Below are 12,041 nucleotides of genomic sequence, written 5' to 3'. Positions count from 1 at the left end.
AATGAATATTGCAGTCTTTCTTATATTTAGCATTTATTCCAGATTTAACACTTGGCAGCCAGTACTGCTTCCGTCATAGGCTTTTTGTTCCTTCTCCAGACAACAATGCTCCCTTACCCTTCTGTTCTCCCGTAAAGGAGCAGCTGGGGGGCTGGATTTGGACTGGAGCATCAGTGAACACTGATGAAGTCATTCACGATTTAGACTACAGACAGACATACACTAACATAAAAGAGCCCCAAATGAGGCATCCCAGACCATGGGATGGCATTCTCACCACCTGACTTTAACTACCTAAGTGAAGTGCCTGAATTATGAGCCTAGTCTTTCTAGGCTGTATGTAGTTAATGAAGACAGAGGCTCCTATAGATAGCACTTCAGAGCACTTGGCTAGTCTTTACACTGGTTCTGAGTTACCTGATGGAGTACTGATCTATTTGTATCAACTATATGAGCTTTGGGGGACCAACCTCCTATCTGTGGAACCTCAGTTACATTTCTAAAGTTAAATAATGTACATGCTTTCTGAGACACCTGCGTATGCAGTGGTCAGGACAACAAAGCTGAGATCACTTTGTCCTTTCCTTGAACTGACCGAAGTGGAATAGGAAGGATAACTGTACCAGCAAAGTCCACAAAGACTGGATCTTGGAGTATCTGTGGTAGATTGTAACATTGCCCAAATACCTAGGAATTTAAGGCAAAATGGATGGGGGAAGGTGTGAGAGAAAATACCCTGAGAAGGGACTCAGAAATGGAGGGAAAGAGTGCATGGGATGTGGAGGAGGGCGAAGGAGGAAACAGAGGTGGCTGTCAGAAAGCAGCAAGGGCGGGCGGCTCCCTAACATTAGCAGTGTACTAGACAAACAGTTTTCCACACATACCTCTTTAAAGTCAGAGTCAAGATTGACATATTGTTTTGCTTTTCATAATTAAAAAAAAATTATGCAGCGTTGGATGCTTAGAAATTGGAGGGGATCTAGAACAAGGAAATGAAGATTCCCAGGGGATAGTTATCTGATTGCAGTGCTAAAGATAATCCAAACAAGTGCTGACTGGTTTTTACTTTCCTTTCTCTCTCATCTACTATAGAAATGTGTTTTCTAAACATCCTAGAAATATTTGATTCTCCTTCACTGTCTATTCCTTAAAATGATGCAAGTGTCTAAGACAGGAATTCAGCATTTTGCTCGTAATTCATCAGTTCGGACAGAGTTTTTTCGAACTTCACACTAAATTCTGTAATGTAAAGGTAAATCTATTTACTGTAACAGTACTTAAGTCTTCTTTGATGGAAAAAGGGACTGCTTAAAGACAACTTTGAAAATTGTCTTACCAAACTTAAGGTTTAAAAATCTCTGCTTATTCATTCTTTGTGATGGTTTCATGCCTATCTTGGGCTTAGTCTGCTTTTTTTGCCAGCTTTAAATAGATTGAGCCTAGTTGATTTGAAGAATTCTTTCATATTTCTAGTCCATACTTCAGAGGTAACAACTCCACCATTGAATGTCTCTTACACTGAATCGCTTCGTCTCTACTAGGAAATTTGCTTAGAATGAGAAGTGATTAAAAAGATCCCTGCAAGTGGTCCAAATCAGAAAGCTTTCTTGCACTGTCCCTTCAACACACAAGCTTTCTGGCAATACATAACTACTGAACAAGCAAAACGTAAAAATTTCTAATTGCTGCTACTGCAGAGTGAGAGCACTAACTTATTTCCACTAATGTTTAATTTTCAGAACTAGGAGTTAATCTCCACGATAAATATTCCCATCTGGTGAGGTAGGACCACTTTTAGTCCTGTGCAATGAAGCTCGGAGGCTGGTTCCCTCAGATAACAGCAATTTTTAGCCAGTCCTCATTCAGGTATGTTACAGCGAGGAAAGTACCAGCAACACTCAGTCAGCCCTTGAAAGAAGTTTTCAGATTAAATGTGTGGAAAACATAGGACACCCCTTTGTTTTAAGATCAATTCCCATGTTGTAGCCAAAGTTTCATCAGAGGACAAGTTTAAAATCTCTCTTTTGAATGTTTCCAACCCAGACTAGATTGTACAGGAGTAAATTATTTTTATTGTTAGTCTTTCCTTGGTGCCTGTGTGGGTTTTGTGAAAAATGTAAAAGGAAAAAACAATGTTTTCTCTCAGAATTTTAAATTATATTTTCGTTACAGGTATTTATAATATAGCAAAGATTTTATTGAACAGACAGAATTTTAAAAGGCATAATAAATTATATTAAAGAACCAGATTTTTCTTGGGAAAGAGACAATTTCATCCAATAAAGGTATTTTTTAAAAGGCATGTTCCAACAGCAACCACAACATGTATGTGATGTGATGTTAAAATTTGTCTACTAGTAGCATAATACAGTGTGTTAGCAGAGCTCAGAGTGTGTGGTCTTAACATTTGTAAAGAAAACAGCAAGATAAAGTCAAGCCATTGACTTAAAGGGACCGGGAAATACAGTTTAGAATTAAAAATAATGGCTTGAGGAAGTAACAGTGGGTTGGGTGGAGAAAACGTGTAATTTATTGAAAGTGAAGACTTGCAGAGGATTTCTTCACCAGGAATGCTGGAGCGCTTACTTTTCACAGCTGTAGCCGAAGTAAGATTTGCTGCGGATGTCAGTGACAGCAGCACCGTCTGTAAATCAGACCCGGTGGCTCTGAATTACAAAATTCTGCCTATTTCACATACAGACGTGTGTGTCAGAAGCACTATAATGAAATAATACAGCAGAGTGAGTCAGGGGGTCGAATGAAATACTCGTCTTCGCTTCCTTGCATCAAAGCAGCAGCAGTTGAAATACTTGTTGGTTTTTTCCACCCTGCTACTCGCACTTCCAGCCGGTAAAGAAACAAGCCCTTACATACCCTTATGTACTGGAAACAGTTGTGGAGAACTGCTTTTTAGGGGTAGCTCTTTGCTGGTCCCTACTGAGGAGCGGGCTCTGTGGGGACCAGGTAGCCACGTGTAGAATTTGGGGTGTTCCCTGGGCTGCTCTAAGCTACGCTGATGCCCAGACGTGACCAGAAAGATGCAGCCGCCTCCGTGAAACCCCCTTCTCCCACTGTTGGGCTGAAAGGACGTCATGTTTGAGCAAACACTGCGGAGGTGAACGAGTCTGCTTTCCAAAGCTTTCACTCCTTGAGGACTTACAGATCATACTTATATTCAGATTTAGTTTGCTTCTCAAGTCTCAACTAACTACTGCTCGATTAACAAAACCTGCTTTGTCAAATGCTGTAAGGATAACTAAAACTTTTTTTGTGCTTTCAATAAGCTGCATTCCCATAGCAGAAATACTTTTAGTAAATGTGCATAGAAAATAGATTTCTGAAGTAGCATAAAAGAAGAAATCTAAGTCTACATTCAAGCAATATTAACTAGCTTCCACACTAAACAATGGATTTTCTCTCAAGTTGGCTTGCTTTTTAAATGTCGGGCTGCATTTGAACTTTCTAGCTTTAGCTGTTTTGAGTTCTCCAAGCAGAGTTTCTGATCAGTCATATCTTGTAGCTCCAAACTTGGAAATCTAGTTTTCAGAAGTGTCCTCTTTCTTACCTCTCCCAGAGTCACTTCAATCTGAAAACAATCATTTTCAGTAAAAAGAAAATTACTTTAAGAGAGAAAAGGGGACTTCACAAATACAAGACTAGAATTATCTTAGTATCAGAAATCCGGAGTGGATGTAGCCTGTTTATGAGAAGAGCACATTCATGGGAAGGGGAAACATCTGAAGGTTATTTACGAGCTTTTACGTATCTTATGTGCAGATCACACCGTGGAGGTGACTGCCACGCTTAATGTGCACCAGAGCAACAGGAGGAGCAGCGCTGTCCCTCCTGCAATAGCAAACCTCTACCACTGCAATTTTCCAAACATGACAAACCTAAGGAAAGTTGGCTCCTGAATTAGTTCAGCTCTGAAAATAATTATAGTTTAAAAATTACAGGGGAAAAAAATGGTGATTATTATTCAACACCGCTTTTGTGTTCATGCAGATACAAAGTATCTGCACAGCCTAAAACCCTTCTGTTTGGTCAAATCTTTCCTTTCAGGAAGCCCATTTCCAGAGCTCCCAGGAACCGTGCCATTCACAACAGCATTTTAGGAAGGGACAACTCTAGAAATGTGTATTTTGCTCCCAATCAATTACTCGGCTAGCTAGTGTTTCTGACTGCAGACTGAAAAGGCTCAAACTCCAACCCTACTAGTCACTAATAGAGATCATTTCAGTAAACACTTTTCTATTTAATGACACAAGTACTCATTAAAAAATATCGTTTCTCTTATTGCAATTTATGATGATAATGTAACCAGAAAGAACGAGAAATTTTGCTTCCAGCAACGCAGTAAATGCCCAGTGGAAAAAAATAGGTCAAATATGTTCCAAGTTCCACTAAGATACCAGAGAAAAATAAATAGATAAAATGTGAACATGGGTAGTTATCAGGAAAATATATCTTAATGGTTATATCATTTCAGCTATTTGACTACCTCCAATCGAATGTAGCTGAGCATATATCTCTCTCTTTCTGATGTCATACTCTTTCCCTAAAACAAATGAATTGGTTGCTGTTCGATGTACCGTTTTGTTTGACTATACCCGCGTTATCAGTTGGTGTTTCAAATCATAAACATGCAGCATAATGCAGTGCCATATATTCTGATAAGGAAATGCACTTGGAACTAAGGACGTGCAGCTTTGCATACGCTGATCCACAAAGTGCTCATGTGAAACAGACCTGCAAAGGTTAGACAAAGAGGAGAGCCATATGCCAGCTCCATTAGACCTAGCAAACGAGTCCTGCGCTTCGGAATAGCGATGGTGTCATGCAGAGCATTGCAAACATCCAGGAAGCCAAGGCAATGTTTGGTGCCACAGTTCGATACGTAACTCGGTTACCTTCATGCTAATTCAGTTTCTGAGAGACATGCTAAAAACCGAGGATGTAGAAAAAAACTTGTAGCTATTAGTTTCTCCTCTTTTACACTGTGTTTCAGTTACCCCGCTTTAGAGTGGTGCACCATACTTGAATGAAACTTTTCTGAAAATACCTGTAGATATTAAAAACGCTGCTTAACCAGTGACTTACATCAGGCTGCCTGAAGCCAGTGCAATTCATTGCTTATACCTTTACATGAAAAGAATGTAAGTACACGTTTACATGACTCCCTGTAAGCTCTCTTTGATGGTGGAACATAGCAACTCTTAGCAGGAACAGCAAGAAGGAAGAAGATGCATCATTAATTTGTTATAACAGTTTAAAGCTAAATTTCAGCTCAGATTTTGCATCAAATTAGTATTGATAATGCAGGTTGTTTTGGAGGGCAGCAGAGGAGGAAAAATTTGTTCCTTTTAACAGCTGAGGTACATTTTGCCGAAGAATTCTGTATTTCTGCAGTTGCACTAATGGAAAAATAACTCTACTCTTATTATGCAAAAAATAGCTGTAACTCTGTAGGGAGCTTTGAACAGTTTAGACAGTTAAGTAATGCTGGCTTTGTAAGAAAACAGGTAAGTATTATATCAGGCACTGCAAATGCTGGATCTTGAGTCTCTTGTGAAAACACTGCAGTCAAAATTCCTTCATGGCTTTGAGCATGAAATTTGAAATTCTTTAGGGAAGGGTATTCATAGTACACTGAATATTTCTTTAGATTTCCTTTAAAGTTAATAGAAATAGTCTGCTTTAGAGCATCTGTAGGATTCAGAGGTTGTTCTGAATGATACTATAGAGGAGACTGTCTCACAGGTACGTAGCAGCTCACTTCTGAATCACGCACCTAATTCAGGTGCTGCATTTACGTGTCTAATTAGTTAGGCAGTGTGAATGTTGTCTTCATCTCTCTCCCCCTCTTGCTCCCAGTCCGGTGCTGAGCCGTGCCAAGCACGCCTGGGTGCAGCTGCTCAGTGCTTTTGAAAGGCGAGGCTGAAGCTGTTAAGCATCCGTTCAGACAACGGGGCTCTCCAGTCCAGTGGTCGATACAGAAGATTTACAAGGATCTCCCATTTCAGTCCCAAGATTGTTCTCTATAAAGACCATGTGTGACCTCCCAGCCTTGAGGAAAATCAACTCGGAAAACGATGGGCATTAATCAGTTTAGCAAGTCATTTAAGCACATGCTGCAGGTGATGTAAAACCATTAAACGTATGCTTAATCTTACCCGATTGCTTGAATCACTCTCCTGTCCTGTTTAAGCATATGTATGGGATCAAGTACCTGACTGAGCACTTGGCTGAATCCGAAAGGATTGCTCCTCCAGGGCACCTCTGCACAGAGTAAGGGGATGTGATGTTAAAGTTCTGCTTAGTTATCGCAAATGTCTGCTTGCACTTCTATATTAAGTGTCGTGAGTCATGCCTGGATTTCCATACAGTGTGCAACTGAGTTCCATGAGTTGCTTACACTGCAGTGTACTGGGTCTCAACCTAGTACGGTGAATCACTTTCCCTCAGGGAAGTGCATGCAAGTCCTTCTTTATCAGGGAAACAACACTTGCAAAGCCCCAAGCAAGCCCTGTACATTTGGAGACCTTACCTCCATACAGGTTAACTTCATGTTCTTACTAAACAATTCAGATGTTCAGAGATTTCGAACCAGTGTGCCCCTGGTCTTCTTATGAAGTTCAGAGAATGCTATCCATTTAATTAGAAGCTAGACCACAGCATATGATAATAATTAATTTAGTTTCCTGTTACGGTGCTGTATAAATGCATTGGGATTGAAGAACAGTCTGAAGACAGATGCGCTGTTACTTACTTCGACAAATTTTTAATAACTCCGCTGTCCTTATAGGCTCACTCCAAACGTTCTCATGTACCTGACAAATGAAACTAGCTGAAAATAACTTGAGTCGGGTGTTATTCCATAGCAGTGAAAAGGAAGAGAAAAGAAAGATATGACAGACTGGAAACAGACCCAGACAAGAAAGAGTGAATTTTGTGCTTTTCCGTTCTCTTTATTCAAGCAGTTCTCAGTTGCATTACCCTGGCTTCAAAGGACAAATTTTAAAGATCTTTCTGCTGCTCATGCTGATGAGTCAGATATGGTTTGTTTTGTAACAAAATTCATTGCTTTCTTGATCCCTCATGTCTCCATTTCCTACCAGAATTCTAATTATAAAATCCAAAGCCCAGCATTTCCAGATATTCAAGGTTCATCAGCTCTGCAGTTTGTGTTAATCAGCTCAGTTCCTTGACTTCGCCCCTGTAATTTTATACTAACTGGGAGTCTAAGCCATTACCCATTTTTAGGAACATTCATCAACATGTGCCTACCTTTAGAGATGCTCAGTGTTTACTTTTCTCAGCAAAGCTAATGGCAGTTGTGTCCGCTCAGCCTGTTGGGACTACTCAAAAACCCTACACACACCTATCTGAAGCATGACCACAACACGTTATTCTTGCAAAGGTGTGTTGATGAAGGAGTGTGTCATTGCTGAAACTTTAAAAGGAAACAGAAGGAAGTGGGGGCCCAGCTTCCTCCACCTGTCGATGGCATATGAGGACCCAAATCCCTTTGGATTTTTTTAAATGCCAGCCCATATTGCCTCTCTCTGGAACAAAATATCCCTGCACGCATTGCGAAGTGTGGCTAGGGGATTACGCACTAAACTGAGCGTCATCATCTTCTGTTAGCACAAAGCCGAGGCTCAGCCTGCAAATGTCTTCTATTTGCCTGCATCTGCAGCGTGCAGAGCCATACAATTAGTTTCTTTGTGTGGGTGGAAGTAACAGTGGAAGAGGAAGAGATTTAATTTACTGCATTGCACCTTGCACATAAAAAAGGCTGATGTCTAGCTCACCCTGTCTCTTTACAGGGCCCGAGCAGCTCGTCCTTTCCTGAGTCACGAATGGAGCTGATCTGCTCATGCTCTTCGTTTTCGCCAGGCAGTGCTGCTGTCACTCACTCTGTTCAAAGAACCAAATCACAAAAAAGAGTTAACAACCTCATAGGCTTTATACATCTAAAAAAGAGCAATCTCCTCGCTTCAGGGAGGCATCCTTCTTGCCCTCAACCCTCAGCAAATGGTTGAAGGTGATTTTCTATTAGAGGCTACCTGCATGGAACTGATCGTACGACGTACAAGAACTTAGCAAAAATGCGTCTTTTTCCCTAACCTGGGAAAGCTTGAATAACCTGTGAAACCTGGAGTAATTCCTGCAATGTTGACAGAATCAGGCCGGTATTTCACCTGGGTCCAGCCCAGCCCTGCCCAGCCTAAAGTCTTCTGCCAAAATGCCCAAATAAAAAGTAATTTCTCTCTGCTGATCTCCACCCCTACCTACAATCACAAAACAGCTAAGATTTCATCTGTGCTGGGCAGTGTTTTCTGGTATGGCTTGTCCAGGTACACTTAATATCAATGAAACAGCGATGCTGCCAGGGTAGCTTATATTGAGTCTCCAAACAGAACAAATTATACCAGAACATTTATACCAGAAAAGCACTTGTTTTACTGGTATATGTTTTCATCAAGACATTCTAGCAGTCCAAACATTTCTCCTCTCTTTTACATTTAAATAGAAATATCGTGTTTTGGATTCCAGTGCATTTTTGGTGCAGTGAAATTAATGACAAAACACAGTATCTCACGCATTTAATTCTTGTTACCATCAATAGGATCTACACATTGTCTGCAAGCTTTGCAGGTCCCATAACATGTGGGAATTTATTGGTTCCCTCGCAGGTACCAAAGCAGACTCCAGATTGTAACCAACCTGAAATTAGGGCATCCTGAGGACTAGAAAGCTGTAAATTAGCCAAGAGCTGCGAGATGTGAAACAGAACTACCCAGCTTGAAGATAATGGCCATTCTCCTCTAGAATTATTGATAACATACATACAAGCATGCATGTATCTCTGTATAAAACAATATAAACATTATAAAGATAAGCATCACTAACTCCTCTCTTGGGTAGCATTCGTTTTCCTTCAGTGACGATGATGTTTCACGCTTGTTTGTAGACAGCAACTGGAGAGCAGAGTGCCAGAGCTCCCTTGTTCCACCAGCTGTCCTAGGTTTTAATTTTTTCCAGCCTGCAGATGGCCAGGAGAAAGATGAGCACTAGCACTTCAGCTAACCGGAAAAGTAACGCAGGAGAGGCAAGATCACCTTTTGTTTACCCTGAAAGAGGGGAAGGCTGAGTCATCTTCAGACACATCGCACGTTTAGTAGCTTGCTGTGCCATCTGTGTGACTGCTGTTCAAAAACCTTCCGATTCGGGGTTATTCTTGGCATGCCCTAACTACGACCGCTGACAAATAGGTTGCTTGGAAGGCCCTCAGCCAGGTTAAAATGTTATTTATGACATTTTTAGGTTTAGGTTTACCTGAATCCACAGCAGTGCTTTCCTATACTTAATAATACTCTGGCTTCATCAAGATAAACACAGCCTGACCAAGATGAAGCTGTGCTGCGTGAGACAGCTAGCAGATAGGCAGTGTAGGACAGTCCCTGCTCCGAGCAGGTTGGAGTCAGAGCAGGATGCAGCGAGATGGAAGGTGAAGGCAGGAGACGGGTGTCAGACAACAGTGGGATGCTTTGGCAGAAACTTCTCTGTGCATGTAGATCCAACCAGTCTGGCAGTAATTGCAATAATCACAACTCCTCATCTCTGTCCCGTTACACAACGGCTGTTCTTTACAAGTTGGAGTGGCAGTGACCATGCCTGTGATTATGGCATTCACGTTTGGTGCTCTTGTCATGATCCTTCATGTGCAAAGAAAACGTTTTTGTTTTCTGAAGAATCACAATCAGCCTTGGGAATGTTCTTGGCCAGAACGACTTGCTTTCCTCTACCGTGAACAGAAAGACTGCAAGCTTTGCAGGGAGCTGCCAGCTTCCAGAGCTCCTGCTCCCTGGATGCTGCTCAGCACCTTCCTCAACACAGCTCTGCTTTCTGCTCAGGACAGGCAAAGAAACACATATCCCACCGGCGTCCAGACACAGAGATCCTCACTGCCTTTGCGGCTTCTCTGCTAGGGCAGGGTCCGCCTTGCAGGGTCAGCAGTTTTGGACGGGCAGCTCCCTCCTCTGGCAGGTCTGCCGGAGTCCCTTCTTGCAATCCAGGGATCATCCGAAAAAGGACATGAGGGAACAGCTAACGGTTTCCGATGACCTGTATGAAGCACTCCTTGCCAACACTGTGCAGCACCTACTGTGGACAAAGGGATTCCAGCATGTCCCACCGAGAGAGTAAACCGGGGAAGAAGAAGGTGGTAGCGTGGTCTTCGCTTCCCCAGAGCCCACCAGAGCAGTGGTTTTGCCTGCAGCTGGGTGACCATGAGGACCTGGCTTGCATAGAGGCCTAGACCTCGCAGTAAAGCTGGAGAAGACCCAGGAGCCTCCCTGTGACTGTCACTAGATGGGCAACAGCTCACCTCCCGCAGTGGCTGCAGGGCTGACGTGCATTGTCCCAGGCAGCAAGCCTCCCACTCCCTTCTGGAAAGCAATGTGGGGAGTTTAGGCCAAGGAGTGGAGGGGCGGGTGAGCAGCCATTGGGTCTGCTGAGCTTCGTGGGCTTCGGCCATGGCAGCTCTGCCTGCTGACGGGGCTCAGCCTGATCCAGCCTGGGAGAGGGTCGGGCTCCACTCTGTTATCACCCCTGAGCTTCCCAGTTGCTCCTGGTGGGAGCTGAGCTTCAGGACAGGCAACTGTCAGACTTGTATTTCTGATATTACAAATAACCAATAGCACCAGAGGATTCCTCCTTGCCCATATTATGTGGAGGAATTAACTCTTCGCGGTACCTAATTTTTCCTGTGAACTTGAATGGATTACTCCTTATGGACTTCAATTTCCATTCTATGTGGCTCTGTTGAGATAAAAAATACCCTGTGGGCTTTCTGCCTTCTTTTATGACTTCTTAAGACTTTAAAAAGTCTTGTTGCAGCTGCATGGACATCTGGGGTATCTGGAGAGACGCTCCCTTCATGCTGCTGTACTGCTATGGCCCTGCTGAAATTCAGAGCAGGGTAAGTAGAGGTGGGTGTACTGGGAATGAATTTGTGATACACCTGAATTATCTGACAGTGCTGTCAGGAAGAAGTTCCTGAATTTGTCCAGGAATTTTTTTAAAGTTTTTAACAAGGGGGTAGTGCTAATAAAATGGGAAAACAACACCTAATTCCTGCTGCAGCTCAAATCGTGAACCAGCAAATTGCCCATGAGGTTTTGGATCCCAAATGCCCTTCCTTTTACTGCTCGTTAAAGCCCTGCTGCTGTCTGTGCTAGCCATGTGCCTGGGAAAACACGTGCAATGCACGAGACGCTGTTGAGGGATGCCATCGTCTGCAAATGAATAAGGTTTGACCCTGCAAAAGATGGTGGCAGACGAGCTGAAGAATGGCACCCGTGTTACAGGCTGCTGCTCCCGTTGAGGTTTTCCCCGGGGATTCAGCAGATGCCGGCTAATGGAAAGATGCTCATCTGGTGCGGCGGGGGGCTGCAGTCTGCCTCCAAGTCATCTGAAGGCATTTACTATGCCACTTGCATTACCTGAGCTATATGATCAGAGTCTGTAACCACCTATAACTGCTTAGAAATATTCTTTCCATGCTGTCGCTCTGCCTTTCTGAGCTCAAATAAATCAGAAGCCTTATTTGTGTAAGGCTGATTTTTTTAAAGCAGGTATTAATGTTGCATCATTGCCATCTTGCTAACTGTATAAGATTTTATAGGTTTTTCACCTTCATTAGAATTTACTCAGATTGCTCTTCAATTCTCAAATGAGGGATTTTCCATATACGCTATGGCCCAAAGTACTTTGGAAAGAGTCGTGTCTTCCTTGCTTGACAGGCGAAGCTGTGGTTTCAGTGCTCTGAGCTGCATTTTGCCTTCCTACGCTTCCTCAGATGTAGGTGACGGCTGTGCCTCCCTGTCCTTTCCAAGCCGTGGCTTTGCCAAACTGTGCTACGGCAGCGAAGCTGCAGCGCTTCCAGGCTTTTCCCGGAGATCGAGCCGCCCGGGTCCTTTGCCACCACTTTTATTGCTCTTTTCTGAAGTCTGGCAGCGGCAGAGATGCGCAGG

This window comes from Aptenodytes forsteri, unplaced genomic scaffold, assembly GCF_000699145.1.
Source record: "Aptenodytes forsteri isolate BGI_AS27 unplaced genomic scaffold, ASM69914v1 Scaffold203, whole genome shotgun sequence".
Lineage (NCBI taxonomy): Eukaryota > Metazoa > Chordata > Aves > Sphenisciformes > Spheniscidae > Aptenodytes > Aptenodytes forsteri.
This window is presented reverse-complemented; position numbering follows the sequence as displayed.